The sequence below is a fragment of the Erithacus rubecula genome (genome assembly GCF_903797595.1).
Source record: "Erithacus rubecula genome assembly, chromosome: 20".
Classification (NCBI taxonomy): domain Eukaryota; kingdom Metazoa; phylum Chordata; class Aves; order Passeriformes; family Muscicapidae; genus Erithacus; species Erithacus rubecula.
Window position 1 is genome coordinate 7,002,396 of NC_136672.1, and position 13,477 is coordinate 7,015,872.

A 13,477-nucleotide genomic window follows, 5' to 3' on the forward strand; every position below is an offset into this window, starting at 1 on the left:
CTCTCCACTGCATGGAAGTTGCAGGGGCTGAGTCCCTCCAGCCAGAGCTGGATAAAAAGCTGGAAAACCTTGTCCAGTTATTCCCCAAGCCAAAAAGGAAATAAATCCGTTGTAAATGGGTAAAATTCTCCAAGATGAGTGCCTGGGAAGGAATAAACTAATAAAAGTGTCTACCCTGAGGAAGAATACTTATCATTTCTAAGGCTGAAATATTTTCTATGCTTTAAAGGATGGGGCATTTTGAGCAGCACTTAAGCTAAATTGTCTGGTTTATAATATGAGATGGTAAATCCCATCCTCCTCACAAATTAAATCCATGCCCTGAAATATGTGAAGTAGTTAGCTTTTGAGTTGGGTCTTGTTAGGTCAATAATCAAATAATATCTTCATATCTTTTTTTTTCATGTTTCAGAATAATTATGTTTATAAGCATAAATATTAATTTCTGCTCAATATGTATGTGCTTTCGAGTCCCTAGGTGTGAATAGCATTATCTAATTGCAGAAGCTAGAATATTAATTAACTTCTGTCAGATAATTTTTAGCTGGGTGTATTACCAGCTAGATACCCTCAGCAGGAGGGTTTTCTGCAGAGCAGTGTAATGCTCTTCAAAGTTCCCCTCTGGCCAGGAGGATATCACAATGTACAGCTGCTGGTATAAAGGGAGAGAAATAGAAAAGGGCTTTGTGGGGCAAGAAAGGCTTTACATTACTGTACCAGATATGTTCTGTCTAGCTAATTCTACTTCCCTAACAACCTGATTAGTATCTTAAAAGCTGTAATTTTCAAAATCATTACAAGCTGAGCAACACTGAGATAATAATGTTTATGTGGTGATGAATCGGTGCTGTTCTAAAATGATGTCATGTGGGTTTTGCTCCTTTCTGTCATTACCCAAAGTCTCCAGAAATTTTGCACACTGTGGAGAATAGGAGAAAGAACAGTGGACATGACTGTGTGCACTCATTTGCTTCTTAGAACAGATGACCATGGTAAATTCAGTTTTGGGAGTGTTTCTTGAAATCATAGGAAATAAAACTTATTGGTTTTACCTCCAGGAAGGAGCCAGTGTCAGGTCTGTGTGTTACTGCTCTCTAATATCTGACTTGCATTGCTGTGCCACTGCCTTTGTATCTATTGAAATATACAACTTAATCATTTGCTAATGAGCAGTGCATCTACATAATTAATAGCCCCAGTGTGTGTTTTGTCTCTCTCTTTTCAGCTTCCCACACAGATAATCTCATGGAGGAATCCCACCAATTCAGGCACTCCATGACCTCTGCTCCCAGCTCCTGAGGTTCTTGTCTGAAGCTCCACGGGCTCCTCCCCAAGCTGAACTCCCAAAATGTCAGTGCTGGCTGTGTTTGAACTCTCAGGGCAGCCAGAAGGTGTTTGTGACTGGGTAATCACAGCAATCCCCAACCCACTCCTCTGCTGTCTGTGCCTGGCACTGGTGCCCACATTGGTTACAGCTGACTCATCTTTGAGTGAGATTCATTGATACATCGTTTATCTGCTTTTTCTGCTGGAAGAAACGTTAAAGAAAAAAGAGACTCCTCTGCCAGATGTAATGCAAAAATAGATTCGTTTAAGACAGGAGTTTTAAGGAGAACATATGCTAGCTTAGCTTGGTTTTGGTTTTTTCCCTTAAATATGCTGACAACAATGTTTACCTGATTTCAAATGGAGATGCATCACGAGTACCAGGTTCATCCATTTGGACCAGTATCACTGTTTATCTCTTATTCTCTTCACAAAAGACTTTGATTTATTTTTTTCCATGGATTATTTTTGCTCAAATCTATACTTGCCATGGCTGAGTTTTGTCCCTTTTTTACTGTTTGCTAATTGTGTGTGTTGGCATCCAGCTGGTTAAGTGAGTCAGGTCACAGTATTTCTGATTTCTGACTAAATGCCCCAAAACTTTTTAAACAAGGAGTTAGTGGTGAATTAGCAAACACTCTGGCTCCCCCAGGAATATCTTTGTTTGCATGAGAATATATTCATACAGGAACAGCTCCCCAACCATTTGTGCAAACAAAACATGTTTTCTTGAATATTCATGAACAAGGCAGGGCACAAACACGGCTGAACCAAACAGCTGCTTAGAATTCATGAACCCTTTCTGTAAACAGAGTTTGGCAGCGTTTGACCAGCTCTAGGTACTGCTGTCAGGAGCACAAACGAGCTGAAATGTTGACAGCAGTAACAGCAGATTAAAAAATAAAAGTAATCAACGGTGCATTTACATCCCCACTAAATCTTACTGTGTGGAAAGGCCAACGATGATTATGAGCCTAATTCCACTTTTTTTTGTCTCCTTGCTGGTGAAATGCACTAACAAAATAACACATCTCATTGGGAGCCTTTTCTCAGCCTACTTGGCTGTCTCATCTCTTCAAGTATTTCCTTCATTATCTTATTTCCATCCTGCAGTCTTGATTGCTGGGATGAATTTGATGCTTGAAAGTGGCTCCTTTATTAAATATTCTGCTTGATTCCTTGGTCCTTTTCCACCACTGGTGTCTGTTGTTTCCAGCAATGAGCAGAATGCTGCCCCAGGACTGCGAGTGGAGCAGAATTCACCTCTTCACTTGGTGCTGTCTCATCCGTGTCTCGTTCAGCAGAAATGTCACTGCTTCAGCTGCAGAGAAGCAGAATGTGGCCCTTCATCAAGCAGCAAAACTTTCCAGGTTTGTGAAGAAAGTGGCAAGGAAGAACAAGGCTGTGAGGGCTGTGATGATTAAAAAGGCAGACAAGTTTTGAAGAGTAAACTGGAAACTATCCTCAATTAATTCTTGAACTGCTGACTTCCCAAACCAATTTAGCCATTCATCCATGAAGCTAAAGAACTTAGCTGCTGTTTTTATTTAGGAGAGCTGTGGAAGTTCCTTTTTGTTGTTTTGGGGCTTTTGGGGGTTTTTTTTGTTGTTTTTTTTTTTTTTCTTTTAAATCTGCATGTAATCACTCTGCCTGCTGTGGGCTTTTTGTGTACAAAAGTGCAAATTAAAAGTGTTTCTGTGATTTCTGGAGCTGTAAGTGAAAATGTCTGAGAGAGAAATTAATTCCATTGCCCTAAACTGAGCAGATCCTAATTTCTCTGGCATTTTACAACCAGAAATAAAATCAGTGTTGTTACCTGTGGGTTGTCATATGGTTCAATTGGTGTGATGCTGAACTAATAATGGGAAGGTCTGTGTTTTAATAATTGCTCCATAACCAATTTGCTGTGTTGGCTTTTGCAAACTGTGGTTGCCCCATACACAAGAATACAGAAAGAGAACTGTAATTTTTTTTTATTTTTTTTTTATTCACATGAAGCTAAAGTAATCATATAATTCTTTGTGTGTATTTTCCAAAATAAGTGAAAAACAAGGCACTGCTTGAATCTCATTGTGACCCTCTGGGGCTTTTTCTTCCCTTTCAATTCTCCAAAGTAATCAGTGTTAAACAGGAAAATTCTTTCTCCATCCTCACTGTCCACTTCCTGTGGAGAACCCCACATTTTTTTATTACTGCTCAGTTACCCTGCACCAATATTACAACAGAAAGGCAGATGCAGGCACTAACAAGGTGGAGATTTGTACAAAATAATACAATTAAGATGCTTCTGCTCATGCAGTTTGCCACATTAAGTAAACATTCATGGGAATTATTCAGAAGAAGGTGGAATACATTTGGAAAAAATTGCATATTTGCATAATGCAGTGAATTTCTCAGCTTTTGTGCCCAGCTGAATGTAGATGAGATACTCATTTAAGGAGTTTACAATTCTGCATCCATTCTAACATCTGTTTATAATAAATAGCTGTGACTGGTTTGAAATGAGGAAGGTGTTCTCCACAGCCTTTGGGCATTAACTGCTGTCAGCAGATACATTTTTAGCCTATCCTGTTTATATTGAAATAAGATGTTTGCCATGGAAACCCATGTGCTACAATAAACCACCTCTTTCCAAAGGGCAGGGAAGCTTTTCAGTCAGCACCAGAAATGTATCATCCAGTGCTTTTTTTTCTGAAATTACCTGTTCTTAATAGAGTTTCTTAATATTTCTGATTGATTTGATTGTTCTGACCACTCAGTTTGTGTAGAGAATGGGACCTCCCATCTACAAAGCATTAGCTTCCTTTTAATCCTCTTTTCCCTCCAAATTCCAGATTTTTCTGTGAAGGAAAAGCCTGAAAATATTTTGAAGTAGGTGGATCTGTTTCTTATAGACAGCAAGAAACAGTTTTGCATTTTATTTTGATTTCCCACGAGAATATGTATAATTGAATATTAAAAAGTACAAAATTTTTGACATTTTCAATTTGAGAAATGTGAATTATTTTGGATTTGCCCTTATGTTTCTTTTGCTGTCTTAGTGAAAAAAAAAAAAATCTAGTGAATTTCACATAATTCTCTTTCTTTCCCTTCCACTTTATGTGATGGAAAACCCAACTTCTGGAGGCCAAGGGGTGCTTATCAAAAGGATATGATAAAGGTTGAAACAATGAGAGGATGCTTTTCTCCTTTTTCTTCCCCTCACTTCCCTCCACAGTGCTCATTTTGTGTCTGTAGGTGTCTGAGTGAGGCAGAGTTTGGAAGTTTGCTGTGTCCTGAGGATGCTGAGCAGCCCCACAGGCTGTGCTGGGACCCCAGCCCCTCCTGCCCCAAATCCTTTTCCTGAGTTGTGTGAGCCCCAGGCTGGATCCCAGCCCCTCCTGCCCCAAATCCTTTTCCTGAGTTGATTCCCAGAGGATTCAGTGGCAGGATGTGCTGCTGAGTGTTCCAGCTCCAGTGTCAGAGCTGGAGCACCTGAACCCAGATCACAGCAACCAGGTGAGGCACAAAGACACCCACTGATGCTTTTCCTCTACTCCTCTTTCTGCTGGCTCACACCTCACTTTTGAAATTACATCTTTCAAAAAGTATTTCAGTGCATGAAGGAAGGAAACAGGGCTTTGCTGCAGCCAAAACAGATGAATAAATTAAAGCCATACTCTTACAGAAAGCAGTTTAATAACCAGTGAGGCAGACACTGCTGATGTTAAACTTGCTTTGAAGTCTGTTGTGTAGTTAAGCTGAGATTTCACATTTTTTCAAAAAAAAATTATTTACATTTGCACATGCTAGCCCAGCTTTTGTTAACAGCACTGGAAGATTAGATGCAAATGATCTGAGGCCAGTAATAAAAATGCAACAATCTGAAGACATCTCTCAAGGAGGCTATTACAAAACTGGGGAAAAAAAAAAAATAAGTATTCAAATTCCCAACCATGTTCCAATCATCCAAAGCATATTTCGTATTTCCAGATGCCAAAACAATCTCAGCCAGCAAAAGTGAAACTCGTTTGCTCAAGCTTCCCATTTGCTGAACTTGCCTAATAAGACACTTGAGGCCTAATAAGACACTTGAGACCTAAGTTTACATTTTTACAATGAAAATTGGATGGAATGATGCAAAGCCCTTTTTGATGCCTCTTCCCTTGATGTTTCTGCTTCTCTGACTTTGGGTTGTTTAACTACAACATCTGCATCTTCCCAAACTCTGGGCTGCAGTGCTGTTCTGATTACTGCTGGGGAGGGGGAATAATTCTGGGAAGCATTGGGATTTTAAGAGAATAATGGGTAACATATGGAATCTATCATGTTGTTTTCCCATTTCAAATCTTGGACCTGAGCTGGGTAAGACAGATGTTTTTGGATTTGTTGTCTGTCCTTTACCTTTAGAAGTTTTACCTTTAGGTAAAAACTTCTGCATGAAATCATTAATTTTAACTCTGGCCAACATGTAGTGACCTCTCCTTTTCCTACCATGAAAGGCTCAAATAATCATACTTGTAATTGGAATGAGACCTGCTCTATTCTCTTTTGCCTGATATGAAGCCACTTTCTTGATACCCAAAGAAGGGTTTTCATTCTGAAATCTCTTTTCTATTCTGAAAATAGGTTTGATTTTCTGCAGTGTTCCTGCTTTTTAATTTATTTTAATTCTTGCAAATCAGAATTTTGACCACTTTTGTACCACACACCAGATTCTTCATTTGAGACCAATCTCAAGTGAAAAACAGTACAAAAGTAATTCTTCTTTCAATGAGAACAGTAAGAAACAAAGGATTGTTTTACTAAATAAAATTGAAATAATAGGCAATTTTTTACAAGTGATAATTAAATGTACTATTAGGAATGAAAATTAAAATGGAGAAATAAAAGCATATTTTTTAAAAAAATTAAAAAGCCAGTTGAGGTCCTTATAATTCAGTTTTGAAAGGCATTCATCAATCAAGCTCTTCTGGACTTCACTGAGAGCCCTGGTCCCTCTGTACTTCTGATAATCAAACCACTACTGCTTTTAACTTTAAAGCAACTATCAGATGTTTTTTTCTCTGGATCAGATTAAAATGAAAAAAATCCTGAAGGAATTTGCCTCTCACTGATTTTAGCTTCATTTGAAAAATCTTAGCCTCTAGGTTTTGCTTTAACTTTAAATGCTTTAAATCACCTCTTCTATGGCTATTTGCTTTTTATTTTAAGGTGAAATCTGATATTTGAAGCATCTAATTAAATTAAAATTTCTTATGTGTAAATTTCTGGGATTTTTAGACTACACTTTTGTTTCTTTTTTTCTGTTTTTTTTTTTTTTTTAGTGCACTTTCATTATCAGTGCATCTTTTTCTATTTGGGAGGCTAGATTGGTTCCTAGCCTCACTCCATCTCTTAAAAAAAGTTTTAAAACCAGAAGATACAGCCCAGTTTTCAATAAATACCTTGATTAAAATCCTAAAATGAAAGTTACTCGCATACTTTATGAGGCCTTTGAATAGCATCAGATGAATAGCCCAGTGATTGATTCTGATCACAATCCATATATTAAAGAGTTTTTCAGCACTCTGGAGCTCGTGCAGCCTTTCACAGGGGCTGTGTGTGTGCCTGTTCCCTGAAAAGTTCATCAAGTCAGGTCCTTGGAGCATGGCTGGCCTGAATACAAAGGAGCAGAGCACAAAAAGCTGTGACTGTTTGGGTCAAACTGATTTTGTACTGTACCACTGTGAACCTGGCCTCACAAGGAAGGAGGCAAAATGTCCAAAATTTATTGGTAACACATCTCAAGCAAATTCACACGTTATGTGTCCCTGCCTGAAAACCCAAGGCTGTCACTGAGCTGGTGTCTTTGCCATGTCCATCAACCCCCAAAAACCAGACCAAGGATAGATGCCCATTTCTGTAAAGCTCCTTTTTGTTATAACTCTCATTTTATTCAAAGTGGCAAAACCTCGTTTTGTTTGAGGAAATTACCTGGAAAGTGAGGATCACTGATCCCCATGGGTTGAGAGAAAAGAGCTTGGGATTTTCACCAACTCATACAAATGTTACTGCCTGGCTCCCACCCTTGGGCACCACACTTGTTCTGGACCTTTGAAAATGTCAGTCCCAATGCATTTATGTTTCTTCATTTCCTGTTTGTCAAACTGAAAGAATTTCCACCTTTTAACTGTCAAGATAAGTACAATCAGATAAAAACGTGTGGAAATACATATTTACTGGACTCTAACTGTACAATGCATCCATAATATTTTAGCAGTTAACATAAAACATAATGGTCACTCAGCTATTTTCAGAGAGCAATGCATTGCAGGAGGCTTGTCCATTTGATTAAACTGAAACATGGTTTAAACTGAATTTGCTGCTGGCTGGAAAGCAGAGCAGCTGGTGTGGAGAATTTTGGCAATATCCTCCACGGCTGCTGCAGAGCTCCTGCTGACATTAAACCTCTTGATGCTCAGCAGAATTGCCATCACCAGCACTGGTCAAGTACCAGACAGCTCCTGGTATAATTCCACACCAAACCAGGTGGGCAGAACTAAAGCATTTGGAAAATGAGACACCATTAAATGGCAAGGTGGCCTGTCCTGCAAAGAGAAATGTCCCTCTGAAATGAGCCTTGAGTCAGGCTCAGTGAGTCCATAGCAACTGAGAAGTCTCCAGTTTAGACTTTCTGGTGTGTTTCATGCCAAAGGAGAAGAAAGGGGATAACAATTTCTAACAATTCATTTTCTGTTCTGTCCACTCTTTACTAATGACACATAACTGAAAACAGTCAAAAATTTCCTAATGTACAAATGTACATACCTATCTTTATTCACCCATAGTGGATGATATAGTGATATCTGAGTTCATGTTAAATTAAGTCCTAAACCACCTTTTTGTCTGTTTTGTTTGCTCTTCTTCATTTTAATTTGCAGCGAGTCTTGCAGATTCTCATTTTTCCTCCTTGGCACTTCAGTTGCAGTATTTATCAGCTTTAGTAAGTGAAAGCAATATATTGAGTAAAGAGATCCACGAGCCATATTGATCTCCTACTTCTTTCCCTGTCAGTCCTGGGGGATGAGGACAAAATTGTAGCAAAATCAAATGGCAATTTACAATTGTCTTTTCAGAGCATCTCTGCCTCAGTCTTGTCACGTGTAAAATGTCAGTGACACTTTAAAGTGTCCTAAGGGCCAGTTTTGAAGTTCCTCCTTTGATTTACTTAAATTGAGCATCTCACATGACGTTTATATATCAAAAAGAAAACCAGCATCAATCTTTCTTTTAAAAATCAGAATGTGAGTCTTCATGAACGGTATCATTGCTTCCTTAACACAGGTTAGATGAGAGGCAGCTGGAAGAAAACATTTCCATGAAAAGGATCTCCATTATGGACAGTAATTTTGAAAGCAATGGGCATTTGCTGTAAATGTCTTACAAAAAGTTGGAAAAATTGTAGAATTCCTCTATTAATCCATTTCTGACAACAAAGATTCCAACCACTGCTGCTGGTTAGCAGTTGCTCAGTGACATGTCATCATTCCAGGAAATGAACAGAAAGAAAATAAGAGATATGACATCAAATTTCTCTGAAATCAGATTTCCTGGAAGCACACTGCTCCCTTGAAAGTATGTGTTTCCTTGGAAATGAAAAAACAGCACAGGAGAATGGTATAGATGATTTTTTTTTTTTTTTTTCTTAGAAGCTATGGCTCCCTTATAACTATGACAGACAATAGAAAATAATTTAGTTATTTGACTACTCCTCATGTAGTTCCTCCTCCCTGGAGGAGATGGACCTGGTTACTGCAGTGATTATACAGCATTATTTATTTCCTTTAAAAAGAACAATTAAAAACTTAGTAAGTGCATTTCTCAGGGGTTTAATTTCCACGTTTCTCGTGTGTTTTTTGCTCAGCCCCTTTTTACAGCTCTGGCTTTGCTGTGTTCCTGTGCCATGTGCCATGGGATCTGGCTGTTGGTGCAGGCAGCAGATGGACCTGGGTGTGCTCCTGCCAAGGGCTGTTCATGGCACCAGGCTCTGTTGTGGCCCCACCAGAATGGCAAAACCTGTGGAGGACTCCTTCATCTGTCCCAGCACGATGTGCAAGCAGCAGGTTTGGAGCAGGGTTTGTCCTGGAGCTCTGTGGATGCACACAGAGCTGGAGCAGACATCCCTGAGCTTGGGGTGATGGACTCCAGCTCATGGTGCTCAGAAAGGCACTCAAGGAGAGTCCTGGGGCAGCCAGGGCTGGGCCAGAGGGGTTTCAGAAATTCCTGTCTCTCTCAGGTGCTGTGGGAGTGTGAAAATCCATTCATATGAGTGGGGAGTTTCAGATTTCCAGGAGAACAGGTGCAAAGGGAAGGAGCTTTATCAGCAGCTGCTGTTGGATGCTGCTGGGAACCAGGGAAAAACCAGCCTTGAAGCCTTGCCCTTCTCAGCCAGGATAAGAAATTATAACAATGATTAAACACCTGCAGGGTGCAGGACAGCTGTGTGAGTGCCTAGAGATATTTTGCACAAGGCATGATTTCAAAGAGGTGTTGCCTTCTTGGACCAATGAGTCTTTTCCATTTTGTTTTTATGTACTACCCTATATAAACTGTAGTGTTTCTTTAAATAAAGCTCTCTCTCTTTCTGCTTCTCCATTGCATGAGGAACTATGTTGCTTTATCCTTTTCACTGCTCACCTAGAGCCCAAAATGCAACAAGCAGCTGGCACAGGAGGGAAAAAGCAGAGAATTCCCAACCCCTGGTGGGAAGCAGCTCCTCCAGTCACATTCCTGGTGTATTTATATAAACTGGAGTGCTGCCAGCTTGGCTTTCACTTCCATCCATAGGACTGTTTCAAACAGTTATTTCCTTTTATAAGGCTTTTCTCTTAAGGAATAAACAAAAGTTGAAGAACAAAATATTTTCACATTTCCATTTTATTAATCTAGCACTAGCTGTCTAGTGTTTTGTTTCCTGTTACAAACAATCCCTAAAATTCTCTCAGACATTCTGAAACTGCTGCAATAAAGGCATAACTCCTGCCCTTTGGAAGAGACAGGAACCATTTCTGTCTGCAGCTGCATCTTGCCAGTGAAGATAAAAATGCTTTGGAACCTTTTCCATAATAAAAGTTGAAATAATTGCTCTATTCGGGGTGTTTTTTTCCTTGTTGTTCTAGTGCTTTTACTCTCAAATGCCAAATAGTATTTAGAATGATGAATGTTTTACTTCCATTTCTCTCCCCTTAAACACATGGCAATGTCTACTGGAGATTTCTGATATTACCAAAAATGCATTTTCCTGATCAATTTTACATTCACTTTACATTCATTATCCTTCCTGGGATATGTAGGAAATTATCAAATCACGTAGGTTTTTTTTTGGTTTTGGTTTTGTGATGGCACACAGTCCTGTGAACAGGGATAAATAATTTGGGGTACAATAGAGTAACCACTGAGATCCATGGAAGCCTTTCTGTGGCACAACCCATCCCACAGCAGCACCATGATTCAAACACTCTTCTGCTCCATGTTGCACCTTTTTTGTTGCACATCTTTACATCCAGGAGATTTAAGTGGTCATTTGGGTCTAAAGAGTGTGGGATTAATTTCTTTAAAGTGTAAATTTCTACTCCCCTCTTATTTTGAAAAGAAATCTCAGATTCTTGGTTGTGATTTTCATTCCTACTTTTCTTATGTCCCTGTGTCTGTAAATCTCCTGTCCTGGCTTTGGCTTTAGATGGATGTAGGGGGACCATTACATCAGCCCATAAAAATACTAAATACTAAATAATAATACTAAAATAAGGGCAAGCTAAATGCACTGAAGCCACATCAATATGTTGTAGCTGATACAGACCACTTACAGAAAAACAAAGTAATCTGAGGGTGCTATTAATTTTAGACTAAGAATGCATCAAGGAATGAAGGCTAATCCATTAAACCAGGATTGTTTTGCTATGATTCTAATTTAAATCAATGTCAGAAAAGTAAATATATCAGCAGCAACTAAGCAGTTTTACCAAGATCAAGCCAAAGTTTGAGAGATGTCCTCCCCATTCTGGTGGGTTTGCAATTGTTTTTCTTATTCCTCATGCAAAATTAATCAGTACCACGAGAAATAATTCAGTTCTAGGAAAAAAAAAAAAGCCAAGTCCATTTGAGACTCCTCTGATGTCTACACAGAATTCACAGAAAACCCCTGAACTAGGGTAATTATGTACAAGAAGAAAAGTAGTCATGAAACAAGAACCAATTTTATTTCTTTCCTGACAGTTCTTTTAACTACTGGTGCAAAGCTATAAGGAGGAGCATGACTTTTAAGTCAGAAATATCCTTTAATTTTTTTTCTGTTTGTTATGCATTGCCTTTAACTGCTGGAGTGCATCACACACAAAGAGCTCTCAGTGAGCCTCTCCCTTCCCCTCTGAAGGTGAAACCCTCCCTTGCCCTGGGAGTCTGCAAACACAAACAACACCCAGGCTCCCCAAGAACAGCTACTCCTTGCATTTTGGGGTTTTTTTTTTCTTTTTTTTTTTGTTTGTTTGGTTTTTTTGGGTTTTTTTTTTTTTTTGGGGGGGGGGGGTTATTTTTGCTGTTGTTGTTGTATTGGTTTTTTGGGGGGTTTTTTTTGGTTTTTTTTTTTTGTTTAAGGAGAAGTGTTTTCAAGAGGAAGCCCTCATTCTGAATATTTTCATTTCTCAGAGCATTTCTAGCTCTGATTTTCAGTCCTGATGCTGCAGCACACTCAGGCATAGATGGGATGAGGTTCCAAGCAGCCAGAGCCTTTGGCTGGGCACAAAGGAAGAGGTTTCCTTGGCAACTGCAGTACCAGAAAGGTCCCAAAGCAGCACTTCTACCTGCCTGAGATTTCTTTTTAATATAGGAGTTTGCACGTTGGCTTTGCATGGAGAATTGGGTTCTGTCTCCAGGCTTTATTCATAACACAAGTTGCTTATAGGAATAATGTAGTTTTTGCATATGAATTCATTCTTTGGGCTGGCTTGCTGTGAAGAGTGTTGACTTAGGGAGTGACAGAGGATGCTGCAGTGCCACGTGGTGGGATTCAGGAAGGACATACAGCACTTAAGCTACAAAAATTGGGGCACTGCATGGGAGAAAAAGGTTCTGTCTAGAGGAGAATTAGTTTGCTCCTCTGTCTGTGTTAGAAATTATGAGATCAGGGAAACTGCCAAAGCAGCAGAGATCTTTGGGGTTTAGTAGATTTGTGAACTTTTAAGGTGAAGCAGCCAAGAGAAGGCTATGGCATAAGGAAATAAAACCCCAGGTGGTGTGACAACACTAACACAGGGCCAGGCTTTAATCTGTGATTGCCCCCCAATTAACCCAGAGCCTGGGCTGCCACTGCTCAGCCTCACTGCCCACAAGGATGGGCTCTTCAAAAAGTGAGGCTCTCATGCACTTCTGGAGCCACTCACAGCCACTGCAGGCAGGTTTTGGATGATCACAGTGGGTTTGGCAGAGCTTGGCTCCCTTTACCCCCACACAGGGTGTGCCCCCCATGTGGGGTCTGCCCAAAGCTCTGGGAGCTGCTTCTCCAGGGAGCAGGATAACAAATCCAACCCTGCTGCTGGTTGCTGGGAACTTGTGGGTTGCTGTAAAAGCTCTGCTAGCCAAAGGGCTGGGAGGAGAAGGGCTGCTCCTGCTTGTGGGCAAACATCTGGGGCCAGCTGAGCCCCCTGGTCCTGCAGGGCTGACACTGGGAAAACTGGGGATGCTCCTCTGGCCTCAGCACCTCCATGAGCAGCAGAGACATGAGCTAAAAGATGTCATGAACAACACACAGAGCTGCAGCAAGGAGGGGCAGGGGCAGCCTGGGGTACCCAGGACCTGAACTGAAGGAGAGGAGGTGAAGGAAATAATCCTGAACTTCAGATATTTGTGGAAGCTGAGCTTAAATGGGTAGAGCTCTGCCCATAGTTGTGAGCTAGACTTAGGGATGAAGGGAAAGCCTAAAGTGTTTCTTTATTCCTCACAGGTACATCATTGCCTTTCCAAACTGTATTTTTAGTTAGTTTTATAGGATGGTTCTGCCAGGACAGGCCCCTCAGCCTTGGCTGGGGCTGCTGCTCTGGTGGTGCCTGTTCCTGCTGTGAGTTGTTTGTGTGCTCAGCACAGTTACCTTCATGCTAGTGTGGACTAAAGCTGACTAGGAGATGTTGGGATAGAG